The following is a 16890-nucleotide window of genomic DNA, read 5'->3' as shown; positions in this document are numbered from 1 at the left end:
AAAAGAATGGGATAATTAAAAGCTTCTCCTTTATGGCCCATCAATGGTCAAATGGCCAGGTTGAAGTAGTAAATAAGACCCTAAAGAGTTCTATGAAGAAAAGGCTAGAAGAGGCTAAAGGAAGATGGCCAGAGGAACTACCACAAGTCTTATGGGCATACAGAATGACAACACAGATTTCAATAGGGCATACCCCTTTCTCATTGGCTTATGGATGTGAGGCCATGTTGCCTATTGAAGTTGAAATCCCAACTATAAGGCACGAGGCATACCACCAAACCTCAAACCAATCCCAGCTCGAAGAAAGTCTAGACCTGATTGAAGAAAGACATGACGAAGCCCAACTAAGAAATGTTGCATACTAGCAGAGGGATACAAGATATTTCAACAAAAGAGTCTGAGACAAGAAATTCATATTGGGAGAGTTGGTACTCAAACGCGTGTTTCTAGCCACATGAGACCCATCTGCTGGGGTGATCAGGTCTCGCGAGCTTGGAATGGTGAACATCTACGACCTTATTATCAGTAATATAGGAATGATGTTTATTCATTTTAACCCAGCTTGTATTTAATTCTTGTTTTTCATCAATAAATCACTAGATTTCATTCAAATTTTGTACTTTTATTGTTATACTTTTTTGCAAGCCCTCAAAATTCAATAACCTGAGATCACAATCATAGGATATTAAAGAGTCATAAGTGGTATACAATCATACCATGAGCTTGAAAAAACATAGCATCAATAAAAATAAACTCTAATAGCAATGTATGGATTGTTAACCTAACATGAAGTAAACAATAATAGTGTATGGATCATTAACCAAACACGAACTAAACAAGTCTGGAAAAAACCAACAAAAATCATAAGTCGAGACAAGGGTTGAAAGTTTTTGAACAAGTTTCGACCTCGCAACCACGAAATCATACTTGAGGACGAGGAAAAGTTACTATGGAAAAACAAAATATAACTAGACTAATGAGGTTACACGTCACTTAGTATTTTTTTAGAAATACATGGTAAAAGTAAAATTTGACCTTCACAATAACAAAGTCGAATATGGGCATTTCGAGTAAACTATGCATGAATGCGTAGAAATTCACGCTTAAACCCAACAAGTACTTTTATAGATAAATAAGTAAACACTTTATGCACAATGAGTAAATATTTTCGAGCAATAAATGTAAGCGTGTGGAAAAGTAAAAAGCATCCAAGGTAGATAAAATGCGTAAATATTTCAAGCAAAGAATATAAGCATAGATAATAAAAACTACCATTAACATATAAATGAGAAATATAAGTAGATGTTTCAATTGTCTTTGCCCAAAGGGCATAAAAAAAATAATTACAAAAATAATAAGGGATGCAACACTATTCAAAACAGTTATGTTTTGGTCAACTGAACCAGACTCAGTCTCCTCGTCTTTCTCATCCTCCTCTCCATCATCTAAGGTAGTAGCCGTGACCGCCTCCTCGGCCAATCGAGCCTTCCACTTGGAGATGAACTCCTCTTCCTTATCATGGAGAAATGAAGTGTCCATCTCAGGGTTCAAAGAACATATCATATACATGGCCCGATCTGTAGCCTAATCCTTCTTGGCCTCAATCTCCTAGAGCATGCGCTTCTTCTCATCCTCAAGGATATCAAAGGCGAAATTATTTTCCTCCTTCAGGCTGTAACGACCCGGATTTTCAAGACTCAATAATGCGGAAATATAAATGTTTTCATTTAACAAAATGTCTCAAAAACCCGTATATAAAAAAAAACTTTTTAAAAAGTTGTATGGCCATACTTAACATTTAGTTACAAACATATTTTATAAAGAGTAGAGTGAGCCTTGTTTAGGAAAATTACACAACATTTCCAAAAATAAAACGGCTTCCCAAAAGGTCGGTCCACATGTACATTTGCAAGGAAGACTCCAGCGCTCACTACTCTGCCTTGCCCTTGCACTTACCTACAACATGAAACAACTAGGTAAGCGAAAACGCTTAGTAAGATCAACTTTCAAACAAAGCAGATAGAGAAATAGGGATCCGGACCCATCCGAACCCTACACAATCAATTTCAAGAACGCTAAAGCGTCCTGGCAAACTTATGGTCATGCCTGATAACCAAGGATAAATTAATTCATAACTAGATAAAAATCCTGCACTCAGAAAAATCCCAGAACAAGCAGATATATTATATCACAACTATATCTTATCAACAAATATATCCCTGCGCTCAGAAAATCCCAGAGCAAGCAGATATATTATATCACAACATAATTCGAGACCAACGCTCGACAATTTCCAACAATTCATGCGTAACGCGCCCTCCAACATAATTGCTAATCTGTAAAAGAGAACCGAGTCCCCACACTAAGATCTAGCCAATAAATATTCTCATCAAGGGTAACTATCGTGTTACCTAGGGCATCGCTACTTATTCAAGAGTGTAATCCAATTTACACGGTTTTACGGAGACTTCTATGTTAATCAGTGGTGCTGGTGAGCAGCTGCCCCTAGGGTGTTCAACCTCACTCAATCTTGGCAACCCCTAGTATCTCTAGGCACTCTCACGGAATGGCCAATATTCACGGCTGCTATCCGGGAACAACTTATCAGAGCACTTGCTCGGATTCTAACCGTCCAATGATTAAGTAAGCATGAGGGCCCCTAGGTCCCATTTATCTTGGCGCCCCTAGGTTTAACCAGCTTATCCTCATCTCATGGCCACTCGTCGCAGTAATGAACCGGACATAAATAAAATCAAGCAGTGTGACGGGGATCAACCGTCTAGGATATGACGGACTTCTACCGTTCATATTTTCTAAATCAGCACTCACTAGACTAACGTCTCTAAGCAACTTTCTATGACAGCCTATATATGTGCATGTATCCCTATACTAACATACAAGACAATAATCATTTCATGTTGCAGCCATACAATATAAGTTGACTTACTTGGAGTCCTTAGCGCTCAGCAAGTTTTCACCCTCCAACGTTCAGTCCAGTTACGCTTAGCCAATACTGTAGTTATCCATACAGTATACTCGGATTAATTATGACACTAATAATTCATTATTATTATTTTGGGCAGTTTGGTCATTTTAATAAAAGTCATTTGTAAGGATTTACAATCCTTATTTGGTTTTAAACCCATTAAGGAAAGTTATACAAAATATTCGAGACTAAACCCTAAGTCTCGGGGAGACCTATCCTAAGGTCTCGATACCTAGGCTCGGGTATCACAATGGTATTTCCCCACAACCCGCTAAAAATCTTATTCTTTCAAGGTATCGCTATTAACCCGCACTTTCGACTAGTCGGTTAAAATATGTAAGATTTTAGCCGGTATTATATCCAGAAAATACAAATAAATTCCTTAATTATTTTTAAAGAAAATTAACTCTTTAAATTTTCCTTTTATTTTTCTTAAGGTTTTAATATCTAAAAACCGTTTTAAGAAAATTGCCTAATTTGTCTTAATTAGGAAAACCGTTATAAATTTCTCATCTTGACTAATTAATTTTCCAAAAGCAATTAATCAATTTTACTTACTAGGAAAATAATTTATTTAATTATTTTCTCAAAATATAGGATTTTAAACCCTCTTTTAATTTATTAACTATTAATAAATTAAATCTCTTATTTTTTTAGAAAGAATAAAAACTCTTTAATAAAAATAATTCATTTAAACTCAAAGGGATAATTTTAGTGAAAATATGATTTCAAGACTTACCAATTTATATCTTGAAATAAGCAAAATTTTACTTTTTACCTTATGTTCCAAAATCTCATTTTTACACTAAGTGTGAAAAACCTAATTTTCACATTTTTAACTACATATTTCGTTAGTTCATAACTTGAAATTTACTTACCCAATTGTTACCAAAATTTCCCAATTCCATTTTTGTTATGCCATTTAGGTCTTTGTAAAATCTTAGGTCAAAATGAGCATTTTTGATTGGTGAAATCATTTTCCAACAATGAGGTAAAAATGACCTTATTTTCAAGTCCTTATTTTTTCCAAACTTTGACAGTTAATAACTTTCAAACCGTTCAATATTTTCTTACCAAATTTTACAGTGGAATAATAGGTTATGCCAGAAATATGTCCACAAAATTTTAGAAAAAACTGGGTTCATTTGCCCTATACAGTGGCTGTCCAAACTTGGTTCCGAAAATAAGAATACGAAAAAAACAGTTTTTTACCTAAACTTTGAAATAGCATAACTTACTCATTTCTAAACATTTTTTAGTGTTTCGAAAGCTCAATTTTATGTACTCAATCTCAACAACATCACAGTACAGTTTAATTTTACAAAAACAATATACAGTGGCTGCTTGACCCCTTGGAAGTCACAGCTCAAAACATGTTTTGTTTTAGGGTATCCTACAAAATCCTTGGGGGTTTTGGTTCCCATTTTCAAAAATCAATACACATGCATCATAAAAATTATTAAACAACTACCATAACCTTATTACATCATCAACAAGAAACTCTAAGCATTAGATATACAAAATAATGCTTAAAACTAAAAACCCTACAACAAAATCATCAAAAGTAAACTTTTTACCTCTTTGGTGTTCTTGCTTAAGGTTTGGACCTTCCTATAAGCTTTGACTCCTTCAAAACCTTTCAAAAACCCTAACAAACTTCCCCCAACAACATAGTCAATTAGCTATTTGAAACTCTATGCTTAAAACTTTACAAAAGCCTAGATTAGTGAAAGTTTACCTTAGGGAAAATACTTCCTAGACCAAGACTTAGCCTCAAAGTTTCCTTGGTGTTCTTGGGCTTGAAAAAATGGAGAGAACACTTTGAGAGGTCTTCAAAAAAGATGATAGTGAATGAGAGATGGAGAGTGATCGGTTCTTAGTGTGGGAATTGCTCACAATACTCTTCAAAATATCACAAGGTACTTGAGTACTTTTCTACCCACTTGCCCACTTGACCTCTTAATTAAATGGCATTTAAATTTTATAAAATTTGGGTTCACACCACTCTAAAACACCACATGGCCGGCCACCCTTTGCCATATATGATCATTTCATTTTTTTATTTTTTTTAAATAAAGGTTAATAAATGTTTCATAAGAAGAAAAGTCCAAATTGGCTTTTGACACCTTTTTCACTCATATTAAGTTTTAATCACCAAACTTAACATTAATTAATTAAATTAAATGTCTCTCACATTTAATTTAATTAATCACATAATAAAATTTAACCTAAGGTCCATTCATGGAATAAAATTCCCCATTTCGGTAAAATTAGGCATTTAACACAAAATGTCCTAAAATTTCCATTTTCTTTTAGGTTTATTATTTTTGACCAAACTTTAACTTTTATGAATGTATTTTATGCCCAAAATATAATTGCCATGATTTTTCATTTTATTTTCCGAGATTTTTACCCGATCAGGGTTTTTGTGTCGGTCCAGGACCGAAAGTCTCATCTTGACTTTTAAAATCACAAAATTCACATTTGGGCTAGCAACAACTCATGGAATACTTACAAACAAAATATAATATTATTTAAAATAATATTCTTAACCCGGGGGAAAAATCCCGACCCGAGTCATTTAAAGGTACCCAAAAATGTAGGGCGTTACACAGGCGGTCAGTCTCGGCCTTGGCAGCATTCATCTTCGCCTTCAGGCGATCGTTCTCGGCACTAGCAGCATCGAAATCCCCCGTCTTGGTGTCGAGCTCCACCTTCAGGTTGTTGACATTAGCCTCGGAGGAGGCAAGTTTGGCCTAGAGAACCTTGAGGGCATCCTCATACCTGGCCTGGGCCTCTCGAACCTCTTGAAGAAATGCCTCGGTTCGAGCTCTGGCCTGGGCTCTCTTGGCCTCCTTCAGATCATTCTCAACACGTATTCGAGCCTGGTTTGTTTCATAAACCAGGGTTTCGGTCGCTGCCATTTTCGAGGAGAAAAGAGAGCTTTGGCGAAGGATACCAAGAAGGGTCTGAAACACAAGGTCTTATAATAGTTAGAAAATAAATAGAAAACCAAGAAAGTAAAATTCAAGAGAAACAAACTTACCGAAAACATGAGCTCCATCATTTGGTCAATGAGGCATGTGGGGTTTTCTCCCCTCAAAAATCGCCACACATTGGCATCAAGGTTTCTACAAGACCGACATGCCTGAGACAACAGGTCTGAACACAGGTCGACCCCTAAGGTTCCTGCCACATTTGCCAGAGGATACTCCCGCACGTGGGATGAGGCCACAAATTGATGGAACACGGTCGAAGCACCCACAGGTTTGGGGCCGAAGGAGGCACAATTTTTTTGCCTTTATTTCCAACAGGGACCAGGCAAGGAGGAGGAAGAGGAGATTTCTTCTCTTGGGGAGGTGGCATGGTAACCGGAGGCTCGATGGTGGTTGCCATTGAGGTCGGGGGAGTAGTGTCACTAACCACATCCATAGAGTCCAAAACCTGGGCTTGGGCTTGTTGGAGACCGGCTTCGAGGGAGAGGAACCCTCTACAATCTTCGCAAACTTAGAAGCAGCACCTTTCTTTGAGGTGGCATGTCCTCGCTTAGTACCTTGGGGCTTAGGAGGCTGCCTCAAGAGATTATCCAGATCCGACTCCATGTCACCTGAAAAGGACAAAGAAGATCAGTTAAGCCGAGAAAGGAAAAGTTATACACATTTCAATAGTAAAAGGGACTAAGTATCAGGAACCTAACTGGAGAACTCATTATAGCTCGAACTCAGGGACTAGGAAATTCTCTTGTCTTCTAACGAGGCCACTGGAGTCCTCTCCTTGAAGGTGGGGGACATCCTCGAAAGGTCCCTATAATCGTTTGTGCCATATTTCACAACTACCCTATCCCATACCTCATTTAAGCTATAAATGGTATGGTATTTCCCTAGCCAACTATCGAACCTATGGACTCTAAGGTCTACCCTTGACCATGCCAGGAAGTTATTCCCGGGGTTCTTAAAAAGAACCATTATATCAGGTTCATACTTAAGTAAAGAAGGAGACCACATAGATGGGTTGAGCACAACTTTACCTCTTCCTGACGAGCTTCCTGAGGCCTCATCCTGTGCCTCATTTCCCGAGGCCAAGGGTTCAAAAAGGTGAGATCTATGGGTATGAGAGCTCGGGCCCGCGTATTTTCTGTTAGGAAAAATTAGATTTGCTCAATGGAAATAGGTAAGAATATTACAACTCTATGCAATAATATTACAAATAAATATTGATTGACTAAATAAAGTTACAACTCTATAACTGAAAATTACAAATAAACAAAGAAAAGGAAGAAGATGAAGAAGAAGAAGAGAATAGTGAGAATACAACTATAAGCAAAAGGTTACAAGTAAAATAAAGGTGTTTGAAACAAAAGAAAATATTACAAATCTTAAACAAAATATACAAGTAAATAGAACAAGAGAATAAGAAGAAAAACAATATAATAAAATGAAGAACATAAATACAAGTAAACTCTCACTTACACAACCTAAGTGAAGAGGGTTGGGGATCACCAACTTCAACAAGGTTTAAAACCTTTGTCCAAAAGCTTATTTCCCCCTAACTCAAGCACTAAGGGATCTCTCTCAGATATTGGAAATGCTTTCTGGAATTATCAAGCCTCAAGGTGTTTCTAGCCAAGTGCTCTAATGGATAGAAATGTTGTGTCTTTCAAGTGAGCTATAGGCTCCTATTTATAGAGTTTAGAGACACCCTTTGAATTTCAAATTCCACCAACCCCCATGGTTGTTACCAATGTTTAATTGGATTAATATGGAATTAAAAATGAGATTTAGGAGTTATTTGAGTTTTTTGAGCTGTTCAACAAAGATTGAAAAAACTGAAAAAATGGTCAGTTTTGGCCTGTGGCCGCGACCGGAGACATTAGTGGCAGCGGTCACTACTCTCTGTCCCACAGGCCGCGGCCACCAACATTCAGTGGCTGCGGCCACTGACCATTTTCAGCACTTAAAAATGTGTTGTTTTCCCAAACTGTTCCAAACCCTCCCAAATGATTTTGTAACTCCCAAAACACATTATTGGGGTTAAAATCATATCTCTAACAGCCATTTCACATATGGCTTTATGAAATTCATCTCAATATTGTGTAACACCAAATTTACACAATAAAGGGTAATATTTGGAAGTTACAAATTTGTAACACCAAATATGTTACATTATTTGGATATATCTCATATATCTAAATATTTGTTGACGGTAAGAACTCGTCAACGATTGATGGTTAGAAAACTGAAATCTCTATACTATAGGAAGCTTTGGATCAGATAGAAAGAACTCTAATCAACAGAAGAAAACTCAGGCAACCATGAAAACCAGAAGCATATATTTCTTAAGTCTCTTTCATACACTCAGTTTTTCCAACCCCTTAGCTTGAGGGGTTGGAGCCTATTTATAAGGGGGGGCTCTATTGGCCCTGGATACAAACAAGTCCCAGACCACAGGGACGTACACAGGTACTCTGATAGTGTAGTGGCTCAGGGCGTAGTGGTGTCTACCCTGATGGTGTCAGAACCGTGGCCTAGGACATAGTACTGTCGGCTCTGGCGTATGGTCGGGGGTGTCCAAGTGGTACCACTACTCTTCGTACAGGTCCGTACCACCACTACTCCTCAGACGCAGATCATAGGGTCGTGCCTCTGTTCTCTCCACAACTGTACGCCCCGTGTCAGCGCACGTGTTCCGTGCTCAGTCGTCCTCATCAATCCCCGTTCAATGTTCCATGTTCGTTTGGCATATCAACAAGGTTCCTTCAAGTGATCTCGTGCCTATGTCAAGGAGGCTTCAACCTATGCGTGTCCTGAGAAGTTAAGGCGCCAGGGGTCAGGGCCGGCTTATGCGGGTCACATGGACACGAGGCTCGCAGCATGGACGCCGTGGCAAGGCCACACCCTCGCATAGCGAGGGTACCTCGCGTAGCGAGGCTGGCCCTTTTCCCTCAGGCGTAGGCATGGCTTAGGACACGGGCGTCGTAACAAGGCAGCACCCTCGCATAGCGAGGCTGCCTCTCCTCCCCCCAGGTGTAGGCGTCGCGAGGCTAGGGGCACGGATGCCACAACAAAGCCTCACCCTCGCGTAGCGAGGCTGACCTTCTTCTCCCGAGTGTAGACGAGGCTTGATGCCTGATGGAACGGGGCGCACGCGGACGACCAGCTGGGGACCCTCGCATAGCGAGGGTGAAGTTTGGATTGGCAAGTGGCCGAAGGCCCTCGCCTAGTGAGGGTGACTCTCTTATCCCAACTCCCTCACCATCATGTGACGCCCTTTTAGGATGTCTCGTAGTATAGAGCTTCACTCGTGAATAGAATTCACAAGGAAAAATTTCCACATTTACAATATTGTAACTCTCTATTATATGTTACAATATGTGACACTCTTTGTCACACTTATTTAATCTAAAACATTATATTATATTATAATATAATATTACATTATATTATAAAATAACATAACATTTTCCTCTAACGGGGAGCTTGGTGGTGGGCACGGGCACATCTTCCCATCTTGTGTATTTGCGATTGCCCGAGTCATCAGTAGTCTCACCCTCTTCCAAAAGGTTACAAATCCAAAGCTTTCCTATGTTCCCTCATGGCGTCTGTGGGCTGGGGACGATGATAGTTTTTTTTATAAAAGATTTGAGTGAGTCAATCCGGCTCACAAATTAAAGGGAAAATCTAATCAGAAAAGACTAGCAAGGTACTTACGAATTTGCTGAAAGGAGTAGAAGCGAAAGGGAGCGAGACTATCTGTCCCGAAGAAGGCAGTCTTGAAAGTAGGAGGATGGTTGGGGATATCCTCGAATAGCCGTTTCTCCTTGGGGTAGATCGAAATGTAATAGAACCCATATCCTTCGTGAGCTCGGGAGGGGTTGATTTTGAGGAAAAAGTGGTATAGGATCTCTTGTGCCATGGGCTCCTCCACTTCACCTCCTGGTACAACGATCTTAACGTAGTCAGGACCCTATACGAGTTCATCTGGAGTTGGAATGAGGCTATACCGACGTAGTCCAAAATGCTCCAGTTGGTTTTTTCTTTGGTTTGTGTTTTCTGAAGGATAAAAGTGAAAGTGATGAAGGTGGAGAAGAAAGTGTATATATAACCAGTGGGGATGTCAAGGGTCGAAATGATCTAGGCCCTTGATTTGGATTAAAAGAGGATCGAAATGATCGTATTTAATTATAGAAATTGGCGGCAAAAATGTCATACGAAAGGACGTGTGAAGAATAGGAAGGTACTCGAGTACACTCGATATGCAATCCCCTAACGACATGTGTCCGCACTCGAGTGAGGTAGGTGGGCACGTTTTTCGAAAGTGGAGTTCATAAGTTTCCTTCTCATAGGATTCGAACCAACACTTTTGAGGGGGCAAAATGTTACACCCAAATTTCGAGGATGAATAAATGATCCTTGAAATGTAGGCTCGAAAAGCGTAAGCTCGAAGACTTGTATAAATTGACATGATTCTTGATCTGTTGTTGTTGGCGATCAAGCACAAGTTGAAAGGTTCGACCTTAAGTTTCAAGCTCAAAGACCAGGGACCTTCTCCAAAACATGAGTTCGACGAAATCACTAGATGAGGAGGAATTTGACTAGAATGATGAGCTCGAAGTTTGAATCGATCTCAAAAGCGTGTCAACCTTGCATTCGAGATTAGTAACTCGTTTTGCACACGACAACTATTAGGAAATCCCTAGTCCTTGGGGATTTTTTGTTATCAGATATCATATCCCAATCATCATGGGCTCTTATGTAATTAATGTATTTATTTACATTTATTTAAAATTTGAATAATTGAGTGTAACTTCCTGAAATAAGGGGAACACATTTTGTCAACCAGGCCGATAAATAGTCTGGGGAATTTCATTTGGATTCACGCACAAAAATTGTACTGAGAATACTCTGCCAAATTGCTTTCTGAAATAGCTTAGAGAGAGTATCAAGATCAATAACATCGACTCGTGGACTAGACATATTTTAACTGCTGAATCACGTAAAAAGCTCTTGTGTTTTTCTATTTTTCTGAAAGATTGTTTAGTGCTCTTCGTAATTACATTGACGAAAAATAGCGTCAACAATAATAATCATTTAAATTCAAATTTAATTAAAGCTTATTTGAATTTAAGTAACAATAAATAAAATAATATAGAATATTTTAGTTATTGTCAATAGTGATATTAAATTTGTTACAATATAATAATTATTTCAATTTAATTAAAAAATTACTTGAATTTAAGTTACATTTTATAAAATAATATATAGAACATTTTTATAATTTTGAACAGTGATATCTAGTTTTTTATAATATAATAATCATTTAAATTTAAATTCAATTAAAACTTATTTGAATTTAAGTAACAATAAATAAAATAAATCATAAATACATTTTTAATTATTTTTTATATAAATATATAAATTTTAAAAGAAGAATAAAAAAAATATGAAAATAGAAAGAGTATTTTAGAGCAATTTTATAGTGCAAAATTATTTCCTTATGCATATTTGTATTTACACATGTGATAAATAAAATTATAAAAATTAGTATACACCTTATGAAAATTAATACACATTAAGTTTAATTGGTGTTATTAATGTGTGAATACTAATTACTTGTTTAAAAAGAAAACATTTATTGGCCAGCAATCAATTTGTTAAAACTATTTACACTATGTTAGTAGAGATGAAAGATATTAGGAATGAAATAAAAAATTAAACAGAAAGAAAATATTTAAAAATGTAATAGAAAGACAAATTCAACTCTAGTTGTTTGGTCTTGACAAAAAAAAAAAAAAGCTCTAGAGATAAAAAAATAAATTAGATTATTTTATAATTAATTTTATACCTTTAATGTTGTTGATTTAAAATAAAAGACATAATGATATATTAGTAATTTAATGTTGTCCTCTATTTGAAAAAAAAAAAGTTTGCACTAACTTTTCTTTTCAATTAGGGGTGAAAAAAATATGGTGAGAACTAGAGATGAAAATTTTCCCGATGGGAATGGGGCCCCGCAGGGACCTGTCCCTAATGGGGTGGGAATTCCCTGCCAAAACAAGTAAAGGGGTGGGGACGGGGGTCATTTTCTATCCTCAAATATTAAATAGGATGGAGATGAGGACAACACTACCTATAAGGCCCTGTTTAATTTTTATTTATTTTATAGTATTTTTTATTTATTTTACATGTGTTATTTATGTGATTTTATAGCATATTAGTAACTTTTTAAGATTTTTAATTTTATTTTGGATAATATTTAATATTTTGAGGTATTAATATAATGTAATATATGTTAATTTTAGGTAATCTACTTTTTTTTAAATTTAATTTTTAATAAATAGGTACCCATGAGGATTCTCCGTCCCAATAAGAATTCACCACCGTGCCCCTCACGGAGAATATACGTGGATGGGGATGGAACAATGATTAAAATTGTTAACATGTATGGGGGTAGGGGGAGCACCTCTTACCAATTACCCACCCTGTTTCCATCCCTAGTGGGAACCACATCATTTTTTTTCTACTTTTTATTTTTATACTCTCTTTTTTCTTGTACCAAACATATATTCTTTTTCATTTAAAAAAAATTCTCGAAAAAAAAAAAAAAATCATCTCTCCTTCCTCTTTTACCAAACATCGACTTATTTTTTTATGAAACCAATAAAATGGCGAATTGATAAATGCCAATATAACAATTATATATATCCCTTCGTTATAAAAAATGTGTAGATAACATAAATTCTTAGTTTTAATGGTTTTTTTTGTTAACATTAACAGAATAATACAAATATTTAATAGAATATACCCTTAAAAGTTATTAAAAATAGATATTTATCAATTATATTAATATAAATTCAAATATTATAAAATGTCATTATTATAGTAATATTTAATACAAAACTAGATATTTAATAATTATATTAATATAAATTCAAATATTATAAAATATCGTTATTATTATAATAATATATAACATAATTTTAATTTTTATTAAAACTTTTATCATTTAAAGAAACACATATTTTTTATTACTTAATGTAACTTAATTATATATATAATCATATTAAATAACAACAAATATTATAAATACATTATATATATGTGTCGTGTGCACAAATAATATGGCTATGTAACTACATAAAAATATAATAATATTTATCTTCTATCAAGAATAAACAAGTTTGTTCTCGAATCATAAATGTGTGATTTGAATAATATCATGAATGTTTTTATACATTAGGTAGTGTATTTTATGATCTAAAATGTTATCACACACCAAGGCCGGCCCTGAAAAAAATGGGCCTAAGACGGTTTTAATAAATTTGAAATAAATAGACCTTTTTGTATATGTAATTTTTTTATGTAATTTTAAATAAAATTAAACTAATATTTAGTAATTTTAAATAATGGGCCCTGGGTAGGGGTGGGCCCTAGGCACGGGCCTAGCCCGCCTATGCCCAGGGCCGGCCCTGTCACACACATATATATATGTTTTTTTTAAAAAAAAATCATAAACAATATTTAGGTTTAATTTTTCTTTCAATATGTTTATGTCATTTATATATATAATAATGTTTATTTATTTAAAATTTATATGAAAATCATACAAATTTAATATATTTATTTAATAATTTTTTTAAATAAAATTAAGCAAATGTGTATTGCAGATTGCTTTCACATAGTATATATATGTACAGATAATTTCATTCATATCAAGAAAGATTGATTTATTTTAAATTATTAATTCAACTTAAGTCTGAAAAAGAACAAAATATACCCGAAATAAAACAAAGCATATATTTCCTAAAAAAACAAGTACATACAAATCCAAAACATATACATATTTATACTAGTATGTGCTACAATTAATTATAATTTAATTTTTCTAGATAAAAATATATAATTAAAAAAGGTGTGATTGATAAAATCTAAATATGAAAATAGTTTATATTTTTTTCATTGTTTGTGATACATTTTTTACAATATAATAAAATCATTTACAATTAAAATTGATAAAATGTAAAAAAGCTACCTGTACAAAATAGTTTTATTATCTCATTTAAGTTACTTTATCATTTTTTTATTTAATTGCATAATTAAACTACTAAGTTGCATGATTTATTTACTAATTTAAAGTTTAAAACTAAGACAACTAAACAAAATTTAAAATAAATATATAAAAATATTCATAGTATTAATACTTATGAACTCATTTGTGTATGTGTGTTTTTGTAAATTATATACAAATATATTATGTTTTTTGTGCGTGCTTAAAAAATAAATTATTTGATATTTTTTTATTAATTTAAAATTTGATATTTGTTATGTTTTGATTTATATTATAAATATATATGTTGCATTGTAATTTTTTTTAAAAAAATTCTAATTTTTTTCTAGAAAAAATATCTATGAATTTCAATATAGTAAAATATTCAAAGTTTTTAAATTAAGACTATGAATTTAAAAAGTTTTTTTTATAAAATGTTAAAGTTATATATAAATATATATTATTTAATTAATGGTTAGAGTAATTAAAATAAGTAATTTCTCATTAAAAAGAAGTGAACGAAAAAATAAGAAAATATGTATATTTATGTTTTATTTCACTATTGGATATATTTTTGGATAAACAAAATATGTTAAATGACAAAATAAATAATTAATAATAGAAAGAAAAGAATAAATTTAAGCACATAAATATTTTTTATTATAGTTTTAAAAACATAATTAATAGGGTAAATACTTTAGGGTCTTTTTTATTAGTAAGTTTATAGGAAACTTTTATTTTACTTATAAAATAAGTAAAAGTTTATTTTATTAATACATAATTTATCTTTTCTATTTTCAAAATTATGGTATGCACTAGGGGTGCACACGGGTCGGATTTTCGGGTTTCGGGCTCATCGGGTTCGGGTTTTGCGGGTTTCGGGTTAAGAAAAATGGTACCGAAACCAATCCAAAATTTTCGGGTTTTTTCGAGTTCGGGTTCACTCGGGTTCGGGTTCGGGTGTAATTTCGGGTTTTCTGGGCCATTTGTGATTTTGGGCCGAAAATCACAGATTTGCAAAAATGCCATTTTTTTACACTTTTTTTTCAAAAATACCATTTTTTTCAAATATACCATTTTTTTTTTTCAGATTTCAGGTTTGATTTTGGGTTGGGCTGAGCCTATTGGCTTTTGGGCCGAAAAGCTAAAATTTGCAAAAATACCATTTTTTTTACACTTTTTTTCAAAAATACCATTTTTTTTTTCGGATTTCGGGTTTGAACCCGAACCCGAGGCTAACAAATTTTCAAACCCGAACCCGACCCGACTTTTGTCGGGTTCGGGTCGGATTTCACCCGATTTTGACGGGTTTTCCCAAAAAACGGGTTTTCGAGCTGTGGGTCGGGCGGGTTTGTGGGTTTTTCGGGTCAAATGTTCACCCCTAGTATGCACTACAAGATCTCATTCTATGTCTTTCTTCTCTTATATATCATATTATAGTCACATCAAATTGTAATAAGAGAATTAAAATATATTTAGATATAGTATATATAGTAGTGTCATCGTATATATATATATTATATTTACAAAATGAAAGTACAACACACTTACTCCTACTATATGCAATGCTAATAATATATTATTTATCTCAATAAAATTTAATCATATGAAGAAAAAGTCACAATTACTTGACAATAACTAATCAATATTTATATGCATGTATATACTGTTACATATATAGTTATAAATTTTATATATAGCCACAATTTTGATCATATGTGTTGACCACGATTTTGGCCAACAACGAGTAGACGTCAAAACTACAATAAACCTTCAAGAGAAAATACGACAATGATAATTTTATAGTGGTTCAGCCCTAATATGTTGGTAATAGCCTAATCCACTTAGAGTTTGATATATAGATCTACACTCAAGATCAGATGAACCTGTGTCGACTGAGTTTCTTAAGTGTAAATGCAAGAAAATACAAGATTTCTCTCATAATACAAATGCTCTCTCAGAAAAATCAGAATTCAAATCCCTTCAATGATGCCATGAGCTCTTTATTTATAGGTTCAGGATCGTACAAATTGAAATCCCTCATAATCAGGATATTTCAGTTGCTCTCACCAATATTTAACTAATAATAAAATTTAAAATACAACAATATGCGATTTCTTTGGGATAATCTGAGAGATTCCTGCTGTGGGTACGACTAATTCTAGCTGAAGTCGTTACTGAAATTTCCCTGCATAATGATAATCTATCTGGTCGACCAACTTCACTCCTTGAAGTGAAGACTGGTCGGCCAAAATGAATGACTGGTCGGCCAAAACGACTGACTGGTCAGCCAAAACAGATGACTGGTCAGCCAAAATGACTGACTGGTCGGCCAAACACTTTACTGGCCAGTCAAAAATCTTTACCGGTCGGACATAAATTCTACCAGGTCGGTCAGATCACTTCTAAACCAGATAAATAATTTTCATGTCAGTAATATACAAGATTAATCTCAAACCTTTGACCCAGCCATTTATTGCCACTTGTCACTGTTATTGCCACTTGTCACTGTTATTGCCACGTCATCGTTTTCAAATTTTGGGGATAACATTTGCCCCCAAAGTTTATTATATGATATACTCACATAATAAACTTTTTTCTCCAATTGCTGACGACATAAAAAGAGAAAACTAACTTTACACATTCTTCCGCCTTTGCAAACAAACCACTACATCTTACCAGACCACGATCATTATAGTTAACTGCTCTCAATCGTGGGGGAGAGAATAGCAAAAAGAATTTCAAGAGTTTAAGGGTAAGTGAAAATTTCCACTCTCTTCCCTTTAAATAGACCCATAGGTGCTCACAGTTCATAAGCAAAAAAAAGAAAGGCTCACAAACTACCCATTTTTCTCTTGGCC

The 16890-nt window shown here is 34.4% G+C and overlaps 1 long non-coding RNA gene across 1 annotated transcript; it reads right to left on the bottom strand.

Annotated features, from left to right (window-relative positions):
- Nucleotides 1-1427: 1427 nt before the first annotated feature.
- Nucleotides 1428-4919, bottom strand: LOC133805395 (uncharacterized). Its single transcript, XR_009878949.1, has 3 exons — nt 4725-4919; nt 4564-4642; nt 1428-1956 (listed from the first exon to the last, which is right to left on the bottom strand). It is a non-coding gene; the product is annotated as an uncharacterized LOC133805395 (long non-coding RNA).
- Between the last annotated feature and the right edge of the window lie 11971 nt (nt 4920-16890).

This window comes from Humulus lupulus, chromosome X (genome assembly GCF_963169125.1).
Source record: "Humulus lupulus chromosome X, drHumLupu1.1, whole genome shotgun sequence".
NCBI lineage: Eukaryota > Viridiplantae > Streptophyta > Magnoliopsida > Rosales > Cannabaceae > Humulus > Humulus lupulus.
The sequence above is the reverse complement of the archived record's forward strand: the minus strand, read 5'-3'. Positions and strand labels throughout refer to the sequence as shown.